At 32.7% G+C, this 22,437-nt stretch overlaps 1 long non-coding RNA gene across 11 annotated transcripts; it reads left to right on the forward strand.

The window, feature by feature from the left end:
• Positions 1-1,840: 1,840 nt before the first annotated feature.
• Positions 1,841-5,971, forward strand: LOC113349973. 11 transcript variants are annotated; one of them, XR_003360514.1, is made up of 7 exons: positions 2,051-2,527; positions 2,716-2,839; positions 3,215-3,604; positions 3,701-3,758; positions 4,139-4,278; positions 5,137-5,211; positions 5,551-5,971. It is a non-coding gene; the product is annotated as an uncharacterized LOC113349973 (long non-coding RNA). The 11 variants fall into 11 exon arrangements; XR_003360519.1 differs by lacking the exons at positions 3,215-3,604; positions 3,701-3,758 and adding an exon at positions 1,841-1,932 and having other exon boundaries at positions 2,480-2,527; XR_003360520.1 differs by lacking the exons at positions 3,215-3,604; positions 3,701-3,758 and adding an exon at positions 1,989-2,042 and having other exon boundaries at positions 2,480-2,527.
• The last annotated feature ends 16,466 nt before the right edge of the window (positions 5,972-22,437 follow it).

Here is a 22,437-nt window from a genome sequence, read left to right on the forward strand (position 1 = left end):
TCTTCCTTAACAACTACACCAGTATTGGCACTTCCGGATTTTACAAAAGAATTTACCTTAGAGTGTGATGCTTCTGGTAATGGGTTAGGAGCTATTTTAATGCAATCTGGCAGGCCTATTGCTTTTTACAGCAAGTCGTTATCAGGTAAAAATTTAAATCTTTCGGTTTATGATAAGGAAATGCTTGTTATAGTCTCTGCGGTTCAAAAATGGCGACCTTACTTGCTCGGTCGACATTTCAAAATTTATACAAACCATCGTAGTCTTAAGTACTTCCTAGACCAAAGATTATCTTCAATTGAGAAACAAAAATGGTTGTCCAAACTTTTGGGATACGATTATGAGATTATTTATCAATGTGGTGCTGCAAATAAGGCTGCAGATGCCTTATCCCGTGTTTCTGATGCTCATCTTATGGTGATCACTGCCCCTATATTTTCTGGCATAAATGATATTATTCGAGAATGTCATCATGACAATGAATTAAGTTTTCTAATAGAAGAGTTACGTCGCAACCCAAATTATAAACCACCGTATTCTTATATTGACGGTATTCTCCGTTATAAGGGACGTGTTGTGGTGGTTTCTACTTCTACATGGTGTACTAAACTTCTTCATGAATTTCATGCAACACCTCTTGGTGGACACTCTGGTTTTCTCCGTACCTACAAGCGCCTTCAAAGAAATTTTTACTGGAAGGGAATGAAACGTTCGATAAAAACTTACATTGCTCAATGCGACATTTGTCAACGTAATAAATCCGAGGCTATTGCTCCTCCAGGACTTCTTCAGCCTTTACCTATTCCAGAAGATGTATGGATGGATATTTCAATGTATTTTATTGACGGATTGCCAACATCTAATCGTAAAAACTCTATACTTGTCGTAGTGGATCGCTTATCCAAATATGCTCATTTCATTGCGCTGTCTCATCCGTATACCGCTGCTACTATTGCTGATATCTTTATTCGTGATGTTGTACGTCTCCACGGCATGCCACGGACAATAGTGAGTGACCGTGATCCTATATTTTTGAGTAATTTCTGGGATGCCTATTTCTCTTTACAAGACACTCAATTGTGTAAAAGTTCTTCGTATCATCCTCAAACGGATGGACAAACAGAGGTTACCAACAGAACTTTAGAGAGCTACCTGCGTTGTTTTGCTGGAACAAAACCTCATGAGTGGTCTAAATGGTTGCCATGGGCAGAATGGTGGTATAACACGACTTATCACTCAGCAATAAGAATGACTCCTTTTGAAGTTGTTTATAGTCGTCCTCCTCCTACGATTTCAGCCTACCTTCCAGGTTTTACACTGGTTAATGCAGTTGATATTAGCTTAAGAGCTAGGGACCGCACTCTACAAATCCTGAAGACCCATTTAAGGGATACACAAGCTAGAATGAAAACTTACGCTGATGCTCATCGTACAGATCGAAGTTTTGCAGTAAATGATTGGGTTTATCTTCGGTTACAACCATATCGTCAAGCCACTGTAGCTTCCCAATCATTTTCAAAGCTTTCGCCACGATTTTATGGTCCTTTTCGCATCCTTGAAAAGATTGGACCGGTTGCTTATAAGCTGGAATTGCCATCTACTAGCCGTATTCACCCTGTTTTTCATGTTTATGCCTTGAAATTGAAAATAGGTTCTACTGTTGCTGTTGATGCTAGTCTGGCAACTAATGCTGATAATTTCCAATGGGAACCAGAGGCAATTTTAGATCGTAAGATGTTTAAAAAGAACAACCATGCAGGAACTCGTTGGCTTATCAAGTGGAAAGATCATTCAAAGGAAGAAGCTACTTGGGAGGATGCAGATGATCTCCTTATTCGTTTTCCAGAGTTTGCAGCTTGAGGACAAGCCATGTTTGAAGGGGATGGGATGTTGGGATACCGACATCACTATTATCTTTCCTTATTGCTATAGGTTATTACTTTCCTAGTTTAATTCTATTCCTTAAAGTTTGCTGTTGCTTTTCTTTAGTGTTCTTATTTTTAGAAGTCAGTAACACTATATATACTCATCTCTAGAGTTGTGTAAGACATTCAATCCAGATTAATCAGTTACGTTTCTTTAAAATTGGTGGCTAATCCCCAACTCAAAGGATTTATCATTAGGGTTCTATTAATTGGTGCTGAATCCTATCACACACTAATTCAGTATTTGGTTTCTTTAACATTTGGATTTTTCTTGAGATTGATTATTGTACAAACTCAATGTATACTGTGTTTCTTCTCTTTCAGTAATTTTTTTGCCTGTTCACTACTTTTGGTTCATTAGCTCTCTGTGATATTGATTCTAAGATGCAGTATTTTTGTATGGCTGTTAGTGAATGGATTCTAATTTTTGATTTTGTTGGATTTTTTTGATTTATTAATTGTCAAAGTAGCATTGTTTTTGTTGATTTTTGTGTTATTGATTCTAAGATTCATTAGCTCTCTGTGTTATTGATTTTGTTGGATTTCTTTTACAGTCGGCTCTCTCACAAAGTAGAAAAATTAGATTTTGGAGGTCGGAGAAGGTAACTCCTAACACAAACAACAGTCGAGTTCTGTTTTTGTTTTTGTGATAATAATTTTTCTCGCATCTAGAGTTTTTAGTTCTTTCTGTTTTTCATTATACAGTTTAGTATCCACTTTGTCTGTGCCTTGATATTTTTTTTCCTTTCAAGTATCGAATTTTCATTTTAAAATTTTGGGTTATTGACAGTTGGTAATTCATATTAATGAATCATGCTTCCAATGTTCACTACACCATCAGCACCATCGTAGCCAGCTCCACCATATAAACAAGTTCACCACCAAGCTACACAACCATTATCAATTTACTTCAGGTACAATTGTTACATCTTTACCAATTTCATTTCAAATCCAACTGTTACAGTACCATTGTGTTATATTTTTTTGGTTATCCCCAATTTCGATTGAAGATTTAGTCAAGTTTAAGTTTGTGAACATTGGTTGTTTATATAAATGCCTAACAGAATATGATTAGGTAGTGGTGCAGATTTAGCCATGGTTGTGAATATTGATTGTTTGTTTAAATGCCTAACAGAATACTGGTAGTAGTATTAGATCACGATCAATTATAGTTGAGTACTTATAAATGGAATAAATGATTTTATAGTTTTTCCTGGTTGAACTTTTGGTACATTTCAGAAACACCCTACTTTAGAAACAACTAAAACTAAGACTTTCCTTCGTTTCAGTCAAACTTTGGATGCCAAAATGAACAGAACATCTCATTCTAAGTGAACGAGTAGTTGAAGTATTTCACAACGCTACCCTGCTTGCATCACTTATCCATCAATCCTGCAGATATGTCAAACATTTAGTAGAAGAATATGCCAAATGTGTTCTTTATACTGTGGCTTTTTGAAGGCTCACTTAGGAAGATGGGGATAGCTGCAGATATGATGGGAATGTGACTTAAGCTTATGATGGGACTTTAGGTATGGGAGATGGACAATTTGAGTTTTGAAGTAAACCAAAACGGTAGTGTGTTGGAGGCAGGACATTGATGATGACTACTCAGTTCAGAGACATGATATTAAGGGGTGGGGGGTAACTATATGTTTTGCAGGTTTTGCCGGATCGAGGTGGCTTTTACTTTTACTTCATTTTATTTTTTTTAATTTCCTTAAACTCAATTTTAAGCTATATTATGCAATAAATATTTGGCAATAAAATGACAGAGTGGTGTTGTCTCAAGCGAATGAAACATGATTTCAGCTTATTTTTAGCTCTTCAAAGGTAAGTTATATTTGGCAGAATGGCAGTAACTAAAATGATTTACTTTTGAATTAGTATGTCATTTGGTGTAACATGGTACTGTACACCCTGGAAGAGGAACTCAGTGTTGGACCTGAGTAAAGAGAAAGATCATTCAGTTTTCTTTTGGTTCATTTTAGTTCATGAATTTGTTTCAGTTTGCCACATCTCTCTGTTTCTTGGGAGTGTTTCATGATAGTTTACACAAGGGATCACGAGGGTGTTGAGTTAAATAGTGTGATGGAAGAAACAAATGACTAAAATCTATTATTTTAAACTTGCTCAGTCGTCTCCTTCTTTGTGATTGTGTTGTTTGTAGACAGGTATTTTCTTTGATTGATTCCATTTATTTCTGTATTCAGGAGGAATCATAGGGATAGGAGAAGGTGGACGAGATCGAGTTGGTCTGTTACACACTCTAGCAACACTGCTTGAGTCCACGGGAAGTGTTCTCATTCATGCACTGCTAGGAGTGAAAATCTTACCTCTTGAAGACCAAAAGGTATGTATATATATTCGCAATTTTTTGAGTTTAGAATAAATATTTGTGTGCATGGCTGCAAGCCCACATCCGTTTTCCAACAAACATAAAGATATTGGTTCCTCTAACAATTGTGCAACTTCCTTAGCCGGTCTAGGTTATGATTCATATAATGTTAAACGCTAATGTGCTAGAATTAGGATTTATATAAGAGAATGAAAACCAAAATTCCGTCGTTGTGTTTCCTCGAGACTTACATCTCCCATTGATGTTTTGAACCAGGACCATTAGCTCATGACTCACAACATATATGTGTCGGGAAACAACAAAACCCCAACAATATGTTTTGAACAATAATGCTACTTCTTTCCAGCACTATATGACCTGAAGTTATGATTTCATTCTTCTAAATATTGTGGCGTATCAGTTAATTAACATTGCGCTTACATCTATTCTTCTTCTTCTTTGTTACGTTGTTATTCTTGAAAGAATAAAAAAAACTCTCTCAATTAGCAATTTGGTTTTATCTCCGATTTGGCTGGCAGGTTGTTAGTTTTAGTCATTTAGTTAAGCATGATAGGGTGTGTACATTAAATAATTGAGTCATTTAGTTTTATCTACTTTAGCTGTTAACAAAATGATGGTTTGGTTTATTTGGGAGAGTTGTTGATGAATGATTCTATTTAGTTTTGTATCTAGCAATTTGGTTTTATTTCTGATTTGGCTGACATGTTTTTGGTTTTAGTCATTTAATTAAGCATGTGTACATTGGATAATTGAGCCAATCCCATCACTCGAAATTCAACTCTAGCTGTTAATAAAGTGATGGCTTGGTTTCTTATATTATTTCCACATTGCTCATCATTTTGTGTTTTTCAGTAAGCGATCCTGTCGGGGGTTATCCAAAATCGAAAGGTAAAAAGGTTTAAAGATGGTAGTAACTCTTCTATCCAAGTGAGTACGTACTTTCCTCTAGGTTACCCGCTTCAAGCCTTTATGATAGGATGTTAGCGAGACCACCTGAATGAGTATTTGTGTACCATATTTTTAAATATTGGCTTGCTTTGTGTAACAAAGTTTTTGACCCATAGGTCGGAATGACGCCAATATGATAATAGATTTTAATGTTTTACAGATAAACCCTTGGATGAAGTTCTTTTTACTTATGAGATTACTTGAAATGAAATGAAGAACTGTATAGCTTTTAGGGTTCTTTCATGGTAAACGTGGTGAACAAAAGTGAGATGGTAAGTGCCAATCCTTGAAGATACTACTAACTTCTTTCATTTTCAGATTACAGACTGATTCTTGCAAGGGTGATGACGACGAATAAATATACTTACTCAAGATACGGTGATCTGGATGAATAAAGGCGGAGATTGGACACCACATTCCTCAAGAAATGGCGTTTCCTACAGGATGTTAACTATTTTATACTTACTCTGACAGTAGATTTTGGTTCAGTCTGTATATCCAATAATCCCAAGTACCCAAGAGAACGTCTTTTGATGATTACATGAACATGGTTCAAATGATGCCTTCTTTTATGTTGAAAAATGTGGTCTATCCCTTGGATTAAAGGGATCAGACTAAATTGGTTACATTAACGGTGCTTTGTAGTTCATTTTTTCAAATCTTAGTGATCTGGATGACATCATTTTGAATAGTTCTGGTGGCTTAGATTATTATCAATATCCACTTATTTTATTTTGTCTCCTCTTAAACTTATTTCCACGTTCTTCATGCTAAATATAACGTGTTCTTTTTCAAATATGTTGCATATTCAATGATGATACTATGATGAACTTAAACTTAATCCCGTGCAAAGTATGTGGATGCATCGCAATAGGCCGACACGTACAATCAAAAATTCTCATCTCAGCGAACCGGGCGCGTAACATAGGTTACATACCAGGTTTGTTAAAATTCTCATCGTAACAGTTTAATTTTGTAAAATGGAATATTCTCATTCAAACAGTTTGGTTTTGCAAAAAATTCTCAACGACCAGGCGAACCTGAGCCACACCAAATTAAAAATGCATCGCGACGGGACGAGGCGAAGCGAACCACACCAAATCAAAAATAAAATGCGTCGAGACAGGACAAAGCGAAGCCGAGGCGCATCAAATTAAAAATACTAAGCGACGGGGCGAGGCGAAGCCGAGCCACACCAAATCAAAAGTACATCGTAACGGGGCATGACGAAGCTCCACAACACCAAATAGCAAGGTAAAACCACATCACACCAAACAAAAAATACGGTCAAAAGAAAAAAATGATGATGGATAGTTTTTGGGTCCCCCGGTGCGTAGCACGGGCACAAAAACTAGTAATCTAGTAATAATTATTAGGTCTTAATTTATGCATGGCTGCATAGGTTAACAGGATCCTTTGTTTATTACTATTTGTCGGAGTCTTGCAACAATAGAAGAAACGTCAGATGTATCAAACAATAAATATAAAGAACCGTATCAAACAACTCTACCACGAACAAATTGATGAGGGCAGAATCACAGGTTCAACAAGCTGTCCTTAACACATTAGTTCGCGGGTATACTCTAAAGTAATGCTAAACCCCAACGTGCGAAGATGTGTTCAGGATAAGACTGCCCGATATAACTTGTATTAGCACAATACAAGTTACACACTCTTAAACTCAGCAACGGGGATGGAAGTAAAACGCCGCACGAAAATAAAAGCAAGAAGATGAAGAAAAGTAGACCGAGAGATGGTCGCTGCTTGTGTGTTTTGAAAACAGATTTTCGAGTTGTATTTATAGGAAAATTAACTTGCAAATCAAGTTAGGTTTAGGTTTTTTTTTATAAAAAGAGTTTTGTTTCTTGTAAAACAATTAAACACAAAAAAAAAAAATCCATAAATAAAACTCTTAAATAAATTATTTATCAAGTTAAAAACTTGCAAAAAATAATTTCAAGTAGACACAGACTTGGTGCTTGGTACACGCGCATGGGCATGGGTCGAAACATGTATTTTTCGCCCCACCCGCTCCACCCACATTGTTTTACAACATATCCATGAGAACATGGTAATATAGTGGAGCACCTCTTTAGTTTTCGAGTTGCTTGTGTGTTTTGAAAAGAGATTTTCGAGTTGTATTTATAGGAAAATTAACTTGCAAATCAAGTTAGGTTTAGGTTTTTTCTTATAAAACGAGTTTTGTTTCTTGTAAAACAATTAAACACAAAAAAAGAATTTTTTCCATAAATAAAACTTTTAAATAAATTATTTATAAATTTAAAAACTTGCAAAAAATAATTTCAAGTAGACACGGACTTGGTGCTTGGTAGACGCGCATGGGTCGAAACATGTATTTTTCGCCCCACCCGCTCCACCCACATTGTTTTACAACATATCCATGAGAACATGGTAATATAGTGGAGCACCTCTTTAGTTTTCGAGTTGCTTGTGTGTTTTGAAAAGAGATTTTCGAGTTGTATTTATAGGAAAATTAACTTGCAAATCAAGTTAGGTTTAGGTTTTTTCTTATAAAACGAGTTTTGTTTCTTGTAAAACAATTAAACACAAAAAAAGAATTTTTTCCCTAAAAAAACTCTTAAATAAATTATTTATCAAGTTAAAAACTTGCAAAAAATAATTTCAAGTACAGACGGACTTGGTGCTTGGTACACGCGCATGGCATGGGTCGAAACCTTTATTTTTCGCCCCACCCGCTCCACCCACATTGTTTTACAACATATCCATGAGAACATGGTAATATAGTGGAGCACCTCTTTAGTTTTCGAGTTGCTTGTGTGTTTTGAAAAGAGATTTTCGAGTTGTATTTATATGAAAATTAACTTGCAAATCAAGTTAGGTTTAGGTTTTTTCTTATAAAACGAGTTTTGTTTCTTGTAAAACAATTAAACACAAAAAAAGAATTTTTTCCATAAATAAAACTCTTAAATAAATTATTTATCAAGTTAAAAACTTGCAAAAAATAATTTCAAGTAGACATGGACTTGGTGCTTGGTACACGCGCATGGGCATGGGTCGAAACATGTATTTTTCGAGTTGTATTTATAGGAAAATTAACTTGCAAATCAAGTTAGGTTTAGGTTTTTTCTTATAAAACGAGTTTTGTTTCTTGAAAAACAATTAAACAATAAAAAAAGAATTTTTTCCATAAATAAAACTCTTAAATAAATTATTTATCAAGTTAAAGACTTGCAAAAAATAATTTCAAGTAGACACGGACTTGGTGCTTGGTACACGCGCATGGGCATGGGTCGAAACATGTATTTTTCGAGTTGTATTTATAGGAAAATTAACTTGCAAATCAAGTTAGGTTTAGGTTTTTTCTTATAAAACGAGTTTTGTTTCTTGTAAAACAATTAAACACAAAAAAAGAATTTTTTCCATAAATAAAACTCTTAAATAAATTATTTATCAAGTTAAAAACTTGCAAAAAATAATTTCAAGTAGACACGGACTTGGTGCTTGGTACACGCGTCGAAACATGTATTTTTCGAGTTGTATTTATAGGAAAATTAACTTGCAAATCAAGTTAGGTTTAGGTTTTTTCTTATAAAACGAGTTTTGTTTCTTGTAAAACAATTAAACACAAAAAAAAGAATTTTTTCCATAAATAAAACTCTTAAATAAATTATTTATCAAGTTAAAAACTTGCAAAAAATAATTTCAAGTAGACACAGACTTGGTGCTTGGTGCACGTGCATGGGCATGGGTCGAAACATGTATTTTTCGAGTTGTATTTATAGGAAAATTAACTTGCAAATCAAGTTTGGTTTAGGTTTTTTCTTATAAAACGAGTTTTGTTTCTTGTAAAACAATTAAACACAAAAAAAAGAATTTTTTCCATAAATAAAACTCTTAAATAAATTATTTATCAAGTTAAAAACTTGCAAAAAATAATTTCAAGTAGACACGGACTTGGTGCTTGGTACACGCGCATGGGCATGGGTCGAAACATGTATTTTTCGAGTGTATTTATAGGAAAATTAACTTGCAAATCAAGTTAGGTTTAGGTTTTTTCTTATAAAACGAGTTTTGTTTCTTGTAAAACAATTAAACACAAAAAAAGAATTTTTTCCATAAATAAAACTCTTAAATAAATTATTTATCAAGTTAAAAACTTGCAAAAAATAATTTCAAGTAGACACGGACTTGGTGCTTGGTACACGCGCATGGGCATGGGTCGAAACATGTATTTTTCGAGTTGTGTGTTTTGAAAAGAGAATTTCGAGTTTTATTTATAGGAAAATTAACTTGAAAATCAAGTTAGGTTTAGGTTTTTTCTTATAAAACGAGTTTTGTTTCTTGTAAAACAATTAAACACAAAAAAAGAATTTTTTCCATAAATAAAACTCTTAAATAAATTATTTATCAAGTTAAAAACTTGCAAAAAATAATTTCAAGTAGACACGGACTTGGTGCTTGGTACACGCACATGGGCATGGGTCGAAACATGTATTTTTCGAGTTGTATTTATAGAAAAATTAACTTGCAAATCAAGTTAGGTTTAGGTTTTTTCTTATAAAACGAGTTTTGTTTCTTGTAAAACAATTAAACACAAAAAAAGAATTTTTTCCATAAATAAAACTCTTAAATAAATTATTTATCAAGTTAAAAACTTGCAAAAAATAATTTCAAGTAGACACGGACCTGGTGCTTGGTGCACGCGCATGGGCATGGGTCGAAACATGTATTTTTCGAGTTGTATTTATAGGAAAATTAACTTGCAAATCAAATTAGGTTTAGGTTTTTTCTTATAAAACGAGTTTTGTTTCTTGTAAAACAATTAAACACAAAAAAAAGAATTTTTCCATAAATAAAACTCTTAAATAAATTATTTATCAAGTTAAAAACTTGCAAAAAATAATTTCAAGTAGACACGTACTTGGTGCTTGGTGCACGCGCATGGGCATGGGTCGAAACATGTATTTTTCGAGTTGTATTTATAGGAAAATTAACTTGCAAATCAAGTTAGGTTTAGGTTTTTTCTTATAAAACGAGTTTTGTTTCTTGTAAAACAATTAAACAAAAAAAAAGAATTTTTTCCATAAATAAAACTCTTAAATAAATTATTTATCAAGTTAAAAACTTGCAAAAAATAATTTCAAGTAGACACGGACTTGGTGCTTGGTACACGCGCATGGGCATGGGTCGAAACATGTATTTTTGGAGTTGTATTTATAGGAAAATTAACTTGCAAATCAAGTTAGGTTTAGGTTTTTTCTTATAAAACGAGTTTTGTTTCTTGTAAAACAATTAAACACAAAAAAAAGAATTTTTTCCATAAATAAAACTCTTAAATAAATTATTTATCAAGTTAAAAACTTGCAAAAAATAATTTCAAGTAGACACGGACTTGGTGCTTGGTGCACGTGCATGGGCATGGGTCGAAACATTTAGTTTTCGAGTTGTATTTATAGGAAAATTAACTTGCAAATCAAGTTAGGTTTAGGTTTTTTCTTATAAAACGAGTTTTGTTTCTTGTAAAACAATTAAACACAAAAAAAAGAATTTTTTCCATAAATAAAACTCTTAAATAAATTATTTATCAAATTAAAAACTTGCAAAAAATAATTTCAAGTAGACACGGACTTGGTGCTTGGTACACGCGCATGGGCATGGGTCGAAACATGTATTTTTCGAGTTGTGTGTTTTGAAAAGAGATTTTCGAGTTGTATTTATATGAAAATTAACTTGCAAATCAAGTTAGGTTTAGGTTTTTTCTTATAAAACGAGTTTTGTTTCTTGTAAAACAATTAAACACAAAAAAAGAATTTTTTCCATAAATAAAACTCTTAAATAAATTATTTATCAAGTTAAAAACTTGCAAAAAATAATATCAAGTAGCCACGGACTTGGTGCTTGGTACACGCGCATGAGCATTGGTCGAAACATGTATTTTTCGCCCCACCCGCTCCACCCACATTGTTTTACAACATATCCATTAGAACATGGTAATATAGTGGAGCACCTCTTTAGTTTTCGAGTTGCTTGTGTGTTTTGAAAAGAGATTTTCGAGTTGTATTTATAGGAAAATTAACTTGCAAATCAAGTTAGGTTTAGGTTTTTTCTTATAAACCGAGTTTTGTTTCTTGTAAAACAATTAAACACAAAAAAAGAATTTTTTCCATAAATAAAACTCTTAAATAAATTATTTATCAAGTTAAAAACTTGCAAAAAATAATATCAAGTAGCCACGGACTTGGTGCTTGGTACACGCGCATGAGAATTGGTCGAAACATGTATTTTTCGCCCCACCCGCTCCACCCACATTGTTTTACAACATATCCATTAGAACATGGTAATATAGTGGAGCACCTCTTTAGTTTTCGAGTTGCTTGTGTGTTTTGAAAAGAGATTTTTGAGTTGTATTTATAGGAAAATTAACTTGCAAATCAAGTCAGGTTTAGGTTTTTTTTTATAAAACGAGTTTTGTTTCTTGTAAAACAATTAAATACAAAAAAAAGAATTTTTTCCATAAATAAAACTCTTAAATAAATTATTTATCAAGTTAAAAACTTGCAAAAAATAATTTCAAGTAGACACGGACTTGGTGCTTGGTACACGCGGATGGGCATGGGTCGAAACATGTATTTTTCGCCCCACCCGCTCCACCCACATTGTTTTACAACATATCCATGAGAACATGGTAATATAGTGGAGCACCTATTTAGTTTTCGAGTTGCTTGTGTGTTTTGAAAAGAGATTTTTGAGTTGTATTTATAGGAAAATTGACTTGCAAATCAAATCAGGTTTAGGTTTTTTCTTATAAAACGAGTTTTGTTTCTTGTAAAACAATTAAACACAAAAAAGAATTTTTTTCCATAAATAAAACTCTTAAATAAATTATTTATCAAGTTAAAAACTTGCAAAAAATAATTTCAAGTAGACACGTACTTAGTGCTTGGTACACGCCAATGGGCATGGGCCGAAACATGCATTTTTTGCCCCATCCGCTCAACCCACATTGTTTTACAACATATCCATGAGAACATGGTAATATAGTGGAGCACCTCTTTAGTTTTCGAGTTGCATGTGTGTTTTGAAAAGAGATTTTCGAGTTGTATTTATAGGAAAATTAACTTGCAAATCAAGTTAGGTTTAGGTTTTTTCTTATAAACCGAGTTTTGTTTCTTGTAAAACAATTAAACACAAAAAAAAAAAAAATTTCCATAAATAAAACTCTTAAATAAATTATTTATCAAGTTAAAAACTTGCAAAAAATAATATCAAGTAGACACGGACTTGGTGCTTGGTACACGCGCATGGGCATGGGCCGAAACATGTATTTTTCACCCCACCCGCTCCTCCCACATTCTTTTACAACATATCCATGAGAACATGGTAATATAGTGGAGCACCTCTTTAGTTTTCGAGTTGCTTGTGTGTTTTGAAAAAGAGATTTTCGAGTTGTATTTATAGGAAAATTAACTTGCAAATCAAGTTAGGTTTAGGTTTTTTCTTATAAAACGAGTTTTGTTTCTTGTAAAACAATTAAACACAAAAAAAGAATTTTTTCCATAAATAAAACTCTTAAATAAATTATTTACTTGCAAAAAACAATTTCAAGTAGACACGGACTTGGTGTTTGGTACACGCGCATGGGCATGGGTCGAAACATGTATTTTCGCCCCACCCGCTCCACCCACATTGTTTTACAACATATCCATGAGAACATGGTAATATAGTGGAGCACCTCTTTAGTTTTCGAGTTGCTTGTGTGTTTTGAAAAGAGATTTTCGAGTTATATTTATAGGAAAATTAACTTGCAAATCAAGTTAGGTTTAGGTTTTTTCTTATAAAACGAGTTTTGTTTCTTGTAAAACAATTAAACACAAAAAAAGAATTTTTTCCATAAATAAAACTCATAAATAAATTATTTATCAAGTTAAAAACTTGCAAAAAATAATTTCAAGTAGACAAAGACTTGGTGCTTGGTACATGGGCATGGGTCGAAACATGTATTTTTCGCCCCACCCGCTCCACCCACATTGTTTTACAACATATCCATGAGAACATGGTAATATAGTGGAGCACCTCTTTAGTTTTCGAGTTGCTTGTGTGTTTTGAAAAGAGATTTTCGAGTTGTATTTATATGAAAATTAACTTGCAAATCAAGTTAGGTTTAGGTTTTTTCTTATAAAACGAGTTTTGTTTCTTGTAAAACAATTAAACACAAAAAAAGAATTTTTTCCATAAATAAAACTCTTAAATAAATTATTTATCAAGTTAAAAACTTGCAAAAAATAATTTCAAGTAGACATGGACTTGGTGCTTGGTACACGCGCATGGGCATGGGTCGAAAAATGTATTTTTCGTCCCACCCGCTCCACCCACATTGTTTTACAACATATCCATGAGAACATGGTAATATAGTGGAGCACCTCTCTAGTTTTCGAGTTGCTTGTGTGTTTTGAAAAGAGATTTTTGAGTTGTATTTATAGGAAAACTAATTTGCAAATCAAGTTAGGTTTAGGTTTTTTCTTATAAAACGAGTTTTGTTTCTTGAACAATTAAACACAAAAAAAGAATTTTTTCCATAAATAAAACTCTTAAATAAATTATTTATCAAGTTAAAAACTTGCAAAAAATAATTTCAAGTAGCCACGGACTTGGTGCTTGGTACACGCGCATGGGCATGGGTCGAAAAATGTATTTTTCGCCCCACCCGCTCCACCCACATTGTTTTACAACATATCCATGAGAACATGGTAATATAGTGGAGCACCTCTTTAGTTTTCGAGTTGCTTGTGTGTTTTGAAAAGAGATTTTCGAGTTGTATTTATAGGAAAATTAACTTGCAAATCAAGTTAGGATTAGGTTTTTTCTTATAAAACGAGTTTTTTTTCTTGTAAAACAATTAAACACAAAAAAATAATTTTTTCCATAAATAAAACTCTTAAATAAATTATTTATCAAGTTAAAAACTTGCAAAAAATAATTTCAAGTAGACACAGACTTGGTGCTTGGTACACGCGCATGGCATGGTCGAAACATGTATTTTTCGCCCCACCCACTCCACCCACATTGTTTTACAACATATCCATGAGAACATGGTAATGTAGTGGAGCACCTCTTTAGTTTTCGAGTTGCTTGTGTGTTTTGAAAAGATATTTTCGAGTTGTATTTATAGGAAAATTAACTTGCAAATCAAGTTAGGTTTAGGTTTTTTCTTATAAAACGAGTTTTTTTTCTTGTAAAACAATTAAACACAAAAAAAGAATTTTTTCCATAAAAAAAACTCTTAAATAAATTATTTATCAAGTTAAAAACTTGCAAAAAATAATTTCAAGTAGACACGGACTTGGTGCTTGGTACACGCGCATGTGCATGGGTCGAAACATGTATTTTTTGCCCCACCCGCTCCACCCACATTGTTTTACAACATATCCATGAGAACATGGTAATATAGTGGAGCACCTATTTAGTTTTCGAGTTGCTTGTGTGTTTTGAAAAGAGATTTTTGAGTTGTATTTATAGGAAAATTGACTTGCAAATCAAATCAGGTTTAGGTTTTTTCTTATAAAACGAGTTTTGTTTCTTGTAAAACAATTAAACACAAAAAAGAATTTTTTCCATAAATAAAACTCTTAAATAAATTATTTATCAAGTTAAAAACTTGCAAAAAATAATTTCAAGTAGACACGTACTTAGTGCTTGGTACACGCCAATGGGCATGGGCCGAAACATGCATTTTTTGCCCCATCCGCTCAACCCACATTGTTTTACAACATATCCATGAGAACATGGTAATATAGTGGAGCACCTCTTTAGTTTTCAAGTTGCATGTGTGTTTTGAAAAGAGATTTTCGAGTTGTATTTATAGGAAAATTAACTTGCAAATCAAGTTAGGTTTAGGTTTTTTCTTATAAACCGAGTTTTGTTTCTTGTAAAACAATTAAACACAAAAAAAAAAAAAATTTCCATAAATAAAACTCTTAAATAAATTATTTATCAAGTTAAAAACTTGCAAAAAATAATATCAAGTAGACACGGACTTGGTGCTTGGTACACGCGCATGGGCATGGGCCGAAACATGTATTTTTCACCCCACCCGCTCCTCCCACATTCTTTTACAACATATCCATGAGAACATGGTAATATAGTGGAGCACCTCTTTAGTTTTCGAGTTGCTTGTGTGTTTTGAAAAAGAGATTTTCGAGTTGTATTTATAGGAAAATTAACTTGCAAATCAAGTTAGGTTTAGGTTTTTTCTTATAAAACGAGTTTTGTTTCTTGTAAAACAATTAAACACAAAAAAAAGAATTTTTTCCATAAATAAAACTCTTAAATAAATTATTTACTTGCAAAAAACAATTTCAAGTAGACACGGACTTGGTGTTTGGTACACGCGCATGGGCATGGGTCGAAACATGTATTTTCGCCCCAACCGCTCCACCCACATTGTTTTACAACATATCCATGAGAACATGGTAATATAGTGGAGCACCTCTTTAGTTTTCGAGTTGCTTGTGTGTTTTGAAAAGAGATTTTCGAGTTATATTTATAGGAAAATTAACTTGCAAATCAAGTTAGGTTTAGGTTTTTTCTTATAAAACGAGTTTTGTTTCTTGTAAAACAATTAAACACAAAAAAAGAATTTTTTCCATAAATAAAACTCATAAATAAATTATTTATCAAGTTAAAAACTTGCAAAAAATAATTTCAAGTAGACAAAGACTTGGTGCTTGGTACATGGGCATGGGTCGAAACATGTATTTTTCGCCCCACCCGCTCCACCCACATTGTTTTACAACATATCCATGAGAACATGGTAATATAGTGGAGCACCTCTTTAGTTTTCGAGTTGCTTGTGTGTTTTGAAAAGAGATTTTCGAGTTGTATTTATATGAAAATTAACTTGCAAATCAAGTTAGGTTTAGGTTTTTTCTTATAAAACGAGTTTTGTTTCTTGTAAAACAATTAAACACAAAAAAAGAATTTTTTCCATAAATAAAACTCTTAAATAAATTATTTATCAAGTTAAAAACTTGCAAAAAATAATTTCAAGTAGACATGGACTTGGTGCTTGGTACACGCGCATGGGCATGGGTCGAAAAATGTATTTTTCGTCCCACCCGCTCCACCCACATTGTTTTACAACATATCCATGAGAACATGGTAATATAGTGGAGCACCTCTCTAGTTTTCGAGTTGCTTGTGTGTTTTGAAAAGAGATTTTTGAGTTGTATTTATAGGAAAACTAATTTGCAAATCAAGTTAGGTTTAGGTTTTTTCTTATAAAACGAGTTTTGTTTCTTGAACAATTAAACACAAAAAAAGAATTTTTTCCATAAATAAAACTCTTAAATAAATTATTTATCAAGTTAAAAACTTGCAAAAAATAATTTCAAGTAGCCACGGACTTGGTGCTTGGTACACGCGCATGCGCATGGGTCGAAACATGTATTTTTCGCCCCACCCGCTCCACCCACATTGTTTTACAACATATCCATGAGAACATGGTAATATAGTGGAGCACCTCTTTAGTTTTCGAGTTGCTTGTGTGTTTTGAAAAGAGATTTTCGAGTTGTATTTATAGGAAAATTAACTTGCAAATCAAGTTAAGATTAGGTTTTTTCTTATAAAACGAGTTTTTTTTCTTGTAAAACAATTAAACACAAAAAAATAATTTTTTCCATAAATAAAACTCTTAAATAAATTATTTATCAAGTTAAAAACTTGCAAAAAATAATTTCAAGTAGACACAGACTTGGTGCTTGGTACACGCGCATGGCATGGTCGAAACATGTATTTTTCGCCCCACCCACTCCACCCACATTGTTTTACAACATATCCATGAGAACATGGTAATATAGTGGAGCACCTCTTTAGTTTTCGAGTTGCTTGTGTGTTTTGAAAAGAGATTTTCGAGTTGTATTTATATGAAAATTAACTTGCAAATCAAGTTAGGTTTAGGTTTTTTCTTATAAAACGAGTTTTGTTTCTTGTAAAACAATTAAACACAAAAAAAGAATTTTTTCCATAAATAAAACTCTTAAATAAATTATTTATCAAGTTAAAAACTTGCAAAAAATAATATCAAGTAGCCACGGACTTGGTGCTTGGTACACGCGCATGAGCATTGGTCGAAACATGTATTTTTCGCCCCACCCGCTCCACCCACATTGTTTTACAACATATCCATTAGAACATGGTAATATAGTGGAGCACCTCTTTAGTTTTCGAGTTGCTTGTGTGTTTTGAAAAGAGATTTTCGAGTTGTATTTATAGGAAAATTAACTTGCAAATCAAGTTAGGTTTAGGTTTTTTCTTATAAACCGAGTTTTGTTTCTTGTAAAACAATTAAACACAAAAAAAGAATTTTTTCCATAAATAAAACTCTTAAATAAATTATTTATCAAGTTAAAAACTTGCAAAAAATAATATCAAGTAGCCACGGACTTGGTGCTTGGTACACGCGCATGAGAATTGGTCGAAACATGTATTTTTCGCCCCACCCGCTCCACCCACATTGTTTTACAACATATCCATTAGAACATGGTAATATAGTGGAGCACCTCTTTAGTTTTCGAGTTGCTTGTGTGTTTTGAAAAGAGATTTTCGAGTTGTATTTATAGGAAAATTAACTTGCAAATCAAGTTAGGTTTAGGTTTTTTTTTATAAAACGAGTTTTGTTTCTTGTAAAACAATTAAACACAAAAAAAGAATTTTTTTCCATAAAAAAAACTCTTAAATAAATTATTTATCAAGTTAAAAACTTGCAAAAAATAATTTCAAGTAGACACGGACTTGGTGCTTGGTACACGCGCATGGGCATGTGTCGAAACATGTATTTTTCGCCCCACCCGCTCCACCCACATTGTTTTACAACATATCCATGAGAACATGGTAATGTAGTGGAGCACCTCTTTAGTTTTCGAGTTGCTTATGTGTTTTGAAAAGAGATTTTCGAGTTGTATTTATAGGAAAATTAACTTGCAAATCAAGTTAGGTTTAGGTTTTTTCTTATAAAACGAGTTTTGTTTCTTGTAAAACAATTAAACACAAAAAAAGAATTTTTTCCATAAAAAAAACTCTTAAATAAATTATTTATCAAGTTAAAAACTTGCAAAAAATAATTTCAAGTAGACACGGACTTGGTGCTTGGTACACGCGCATGGGCATGGGTCGAAACATGTATTTTTCGCCCCACCCGCTCCACCCACATTGTTTTACAACATATCCATGAGAACATGGTAATGTAGTGGAGCACCTCTTTAGTTTCGAGTTGCTTGTGTGTTTTGAAAAGAGATTTTCGAGTTGTATTTATAGGAAAATTAACTTGCAAATCAAGTTAGGTTTAGGTTTTTTCTTATAAAACGAGTTTTGTTTCTTGTAAAACAATTAAACACAAAAAAAGAATTTTTTCCATAAATAAAACTCTTAAATAAATTATTTATCAAGTTAAAAACTTGCAAAAAAATAATTTCAAGTAGACACGGACTTGGTGCTTGGTACACGCGCATGGGCATGGGTCGAAACATGTATTTTTCGAATTGTGTGTTTTGAAAAGAGATTTTGGAGTTGTATTAAAAGGAAAATTAACTTGCAAATCAAGTTAGGTTTAGGTTTTTTCTTATAGAACGAGTTTTGTTTCTTGTAAAACAGTTAAACACAAAAAAAGAATTTTTTCCATAAATAAAACTCTTAAATAAATTATTTATCAAGTTAAAAACTTGTAGAAAATAATTTAAAGTAGACACGGACTTGGTGCTTGGTACACGCGCATGGGCATGGGTCGAAACATGTATTTTTCGAGTTGTGTGTTTTGAAAAGAGATTTTCGAGTTGTATTTATAGGAAAATTAACTTGCAAATCAAGTTAGGTTTAGGTTTTTTCTTATAAAACGAGTTTTGTTTCTTGTAAAACAATTAAAAACAAAAAACGATTTTTTTCCATAAATAAATTATTTATCAAGTTAAAAACTTGCAAAAAATAATTTCAAGTAGACACGGACTTGGTGCTTGGTACACGCGCATGGGCATGGGTCGAAACATGTATTTTTCGAGTTGTGTGTTTTGAAAAGAGATTTTCGAGTTGTATTTATAGGAAAATTAACTTGCAAATCAAGTTAGGTTTAGGTTTTTTCTTATAAAACGAGTTTTGTTTCTTGTAAAACAATTAAACACAAAAAAAGAATTTTTTCCATAAATAAAACTCTTAAATAAATTATTTATCGAGTTAAAAACTTGCAAAAAATAATTTCAAGTAGACACGGACTTGGTGTGCTTGGTACACACGCATGGGCATGGGTAGAAACATGTATTTTTCGAGTTGTGTGTTTTGAAAAGAGATTTTCGAGTTGTATTTATAGGAAAATTAACTTGCAAATCAAGTTAGGTTTAGGTTTTTTCTTATAAAACGAGTTTTGTTTCTTGTAAAACAATTAAACACAAAAAAAGAATTTTTTCCATAAATAAAACTCTTAAATAAATTATTTATCAAGTTAAAAACTTGCAAAAAATAATTTCAAGTAGACACGGACTTGGTGCTTGGTACTAGGGGTGTCAACGGGTCCGGGTCCTCCCGGGTATCACTAGACCCTGACCCGGACCCTACTTATAAAGGTCGGGTCCGGGTCCGGTTCCTAAATTTGTGGACCCAGAATCGGACCCGTTTAAATACCGGGGTACCCGTCGGTTCCGGGTACCCATTGGGTCTAAAGAAAACTATTTAAAAAATCTAAAAAACTTAATATATTTCTCTTTTTAGCTTGGATTTAAGTAATTTTTATAAAAAAATATTATTATTTCTTATGAATGTACTAAATAAAGATTAAATGTAAGAGAAAAAATTTAAATGAGTAAAATATCAAAGCTAAAACTAGAAAAAATACTTATAATTTTTCTAAAAACATGAATAAAAGAATGAATAAACGGGTAGCCGATACCCGCGGGTACCCAATGGGTATTACCCGTTTGGACACGTTTAAATTCGGGTCCAATCGGGTAATTACCCGCCGGGTCCTAAGTAGCTAATGGGTCCAACTTTAGGACCCAGAACCGGACCCTAATATACCGGGTCCGGTTCCGGATCTGGATAATGGGTACCCATTGACAACCCTACTTGGTACACGCGCATGGGCATGGGTCGAAACATGTATTTTTCGAGTTGTGTGTGTTGAAAAGAGATTTTCGAGTTGTATTTATAGGAAAATTAACTTGCAAATCAAGTTATGTTTAGGTTTTTTCTTATAAAACAAGCTTTGTTTCTTGTAAAACAATTAAACACAAAAAAAAGAATTTTTTCCATAAATAAAACTCTTAAATAAATTATTTATCAAGTTAAAAACGTGCAAAAAATAATTTCAAGTAGACACGGACTTGGTGCTTGGTACACGCGCATGGGCATGGGTCGAAACATGTATTTTTCGAGTTGTGTGTTTTGAAAAGAGATTTTCGAGTTGTATTTATAGGAAAATTAACTTGCAAATCAAGTTAGGTTTAGGTTTTTTCTTATAAAACGAGTTTTGTTTCTTGTAAAACAATTAAACACAAAAAAGGAATTTTTTCTATAAATAAAACTCTTAAATAAATTATTTATCAAGTTAAAAACTTGCAAAAAATAATTTCAAGTAGACACGGACTTGGTGCTTGGTACACGCGCATGGGCATGGGTCGAAACATGTATTTTTCGCCCCACCCGCTCCACCCACATTGTTTTACAACATATCCATGAGAACATGGTAATGTAGTGGAGCACCTCTTTAGTTTTCGAGTTGCTTGTGTGTTTTGAAAAGAGATTTTCGAGTTGTATTTATAGGAAAATTAACTTGCAAATCAAGTTAGGTTTAGGTTTTTTCTTATAAAACGAGTTTTGTTTCTTGTAAAACAATTAAACACAAAAAAAGAATTTTTTCCATAAATAGAACTCTTAAATAAATTATTTATCAAGTAAAAAACTTGCATAAAATAATTTCAAGTAGACACGGACTTGGTGCTTGGTACACGCGCATGGGCATGGGTCGAAACATGTATTTTTCGCCCCACCCGCTCCACCCACATTGTTTTACAACATATTCATGAGAACATGGTAATATAGTGGAGCACCTCTTTAGTTTTCGAGTTGCTTGTGTGTTTTGAAAAGAGATTTTAGAGTTGTATTTACAGGAAAATTAACTTGCAAATCAAGTTAGGTTTAGGCTTTTTCTTATAAAACGAGTTTTGTTTCTTGTAAAACAATTAAACACAAAAAAAGAATTTTTTCCGTAAATAAAACTCTTAAATAAATTATTTATCTAGTTAAAAATTTGCAAAAAATAATTTCAAGTAGACACGAACTTGGTGCTTGGTACACGCGGATGGGCATGGGTCGAAACATGTATTTTTCGCCCCACCCGTTCCACCCACATTGTTTTACAACATATTCATGAGAACATGGTAATATAGTGGAGCACCTCTTTAGTTTTCGAGTTGCTTGTGTGTTTTGATTAGAGATTTTTGAGTTGTATTTATAGGAAAATTAATTTGCAAATCAAGTTAGGTTTAGGTTTTTTCTTATAAAACGAGTTTTGTTTCTTGTAAACAATTAAACAAAAAAAAAGAATTTTTTCCATAAATAAAACTCTTAAATAAATTATTTATCAAGTTAAAAACTTGCAAAAAATAATTTCAAGTAGACACGGACTTGGTGCTTGGTACACGCGCATGGGCATGGGTCGAAACATGTATTTTTCGCCCCACCCGCTCCACCCACATTGTTTTACAACATATCCATGAGAACATGGTAATATAGTGGAGCACCTCTCTAGTTTTCGAGTTGCTTGTGTGTTTTGAAAAGAGATTTTCGAATTGTATTTATAGGAAAATTAATTTGCAAATCAAGTTAGGTTTAGGTTTTTTCTTATAAAACGAGTTTTGTTTCTTGTAAAACAATTAAAATCAAAAAAAAAAAATTCCATAAATAAAACTCTTAAATAAATTATTTATCAAGTTAAAAACTTGCAAAAAATAATTTCAAGTAAACACGGACTTGGTGTCTGGTACACGCGCATGGGAATGGGTCGAAACATGTATTTTTCGCCCCACCCGCTCCACCCACATTGTTTTACAACATATCCATGAGAACATGGTAATATAGTGGAGCACCTCTTTAGTTTTCGAGTTGCTTGTGTGTTTTGAAAAGAGATTTTCGAGTTGTATTTATAGGAAAATTAACTTGCAAATCAAGTTATGTTTAGGTTTT

The sequence above is a fragment of the Papaver somniferum genome, chromosome 2, assembly GCF_003573695.1.
Source record: "Papaver somniferum cultivar HN1 chromosome 2, ASM357369v1, whole genome shotgun sequence".
Lineage (NCBI taxonomy): Eukaryota > Viridiplantae > Streptophyta > Magnoliopsida > Ranunculales > Papaveraceae > Papaver > Papaver somniferum.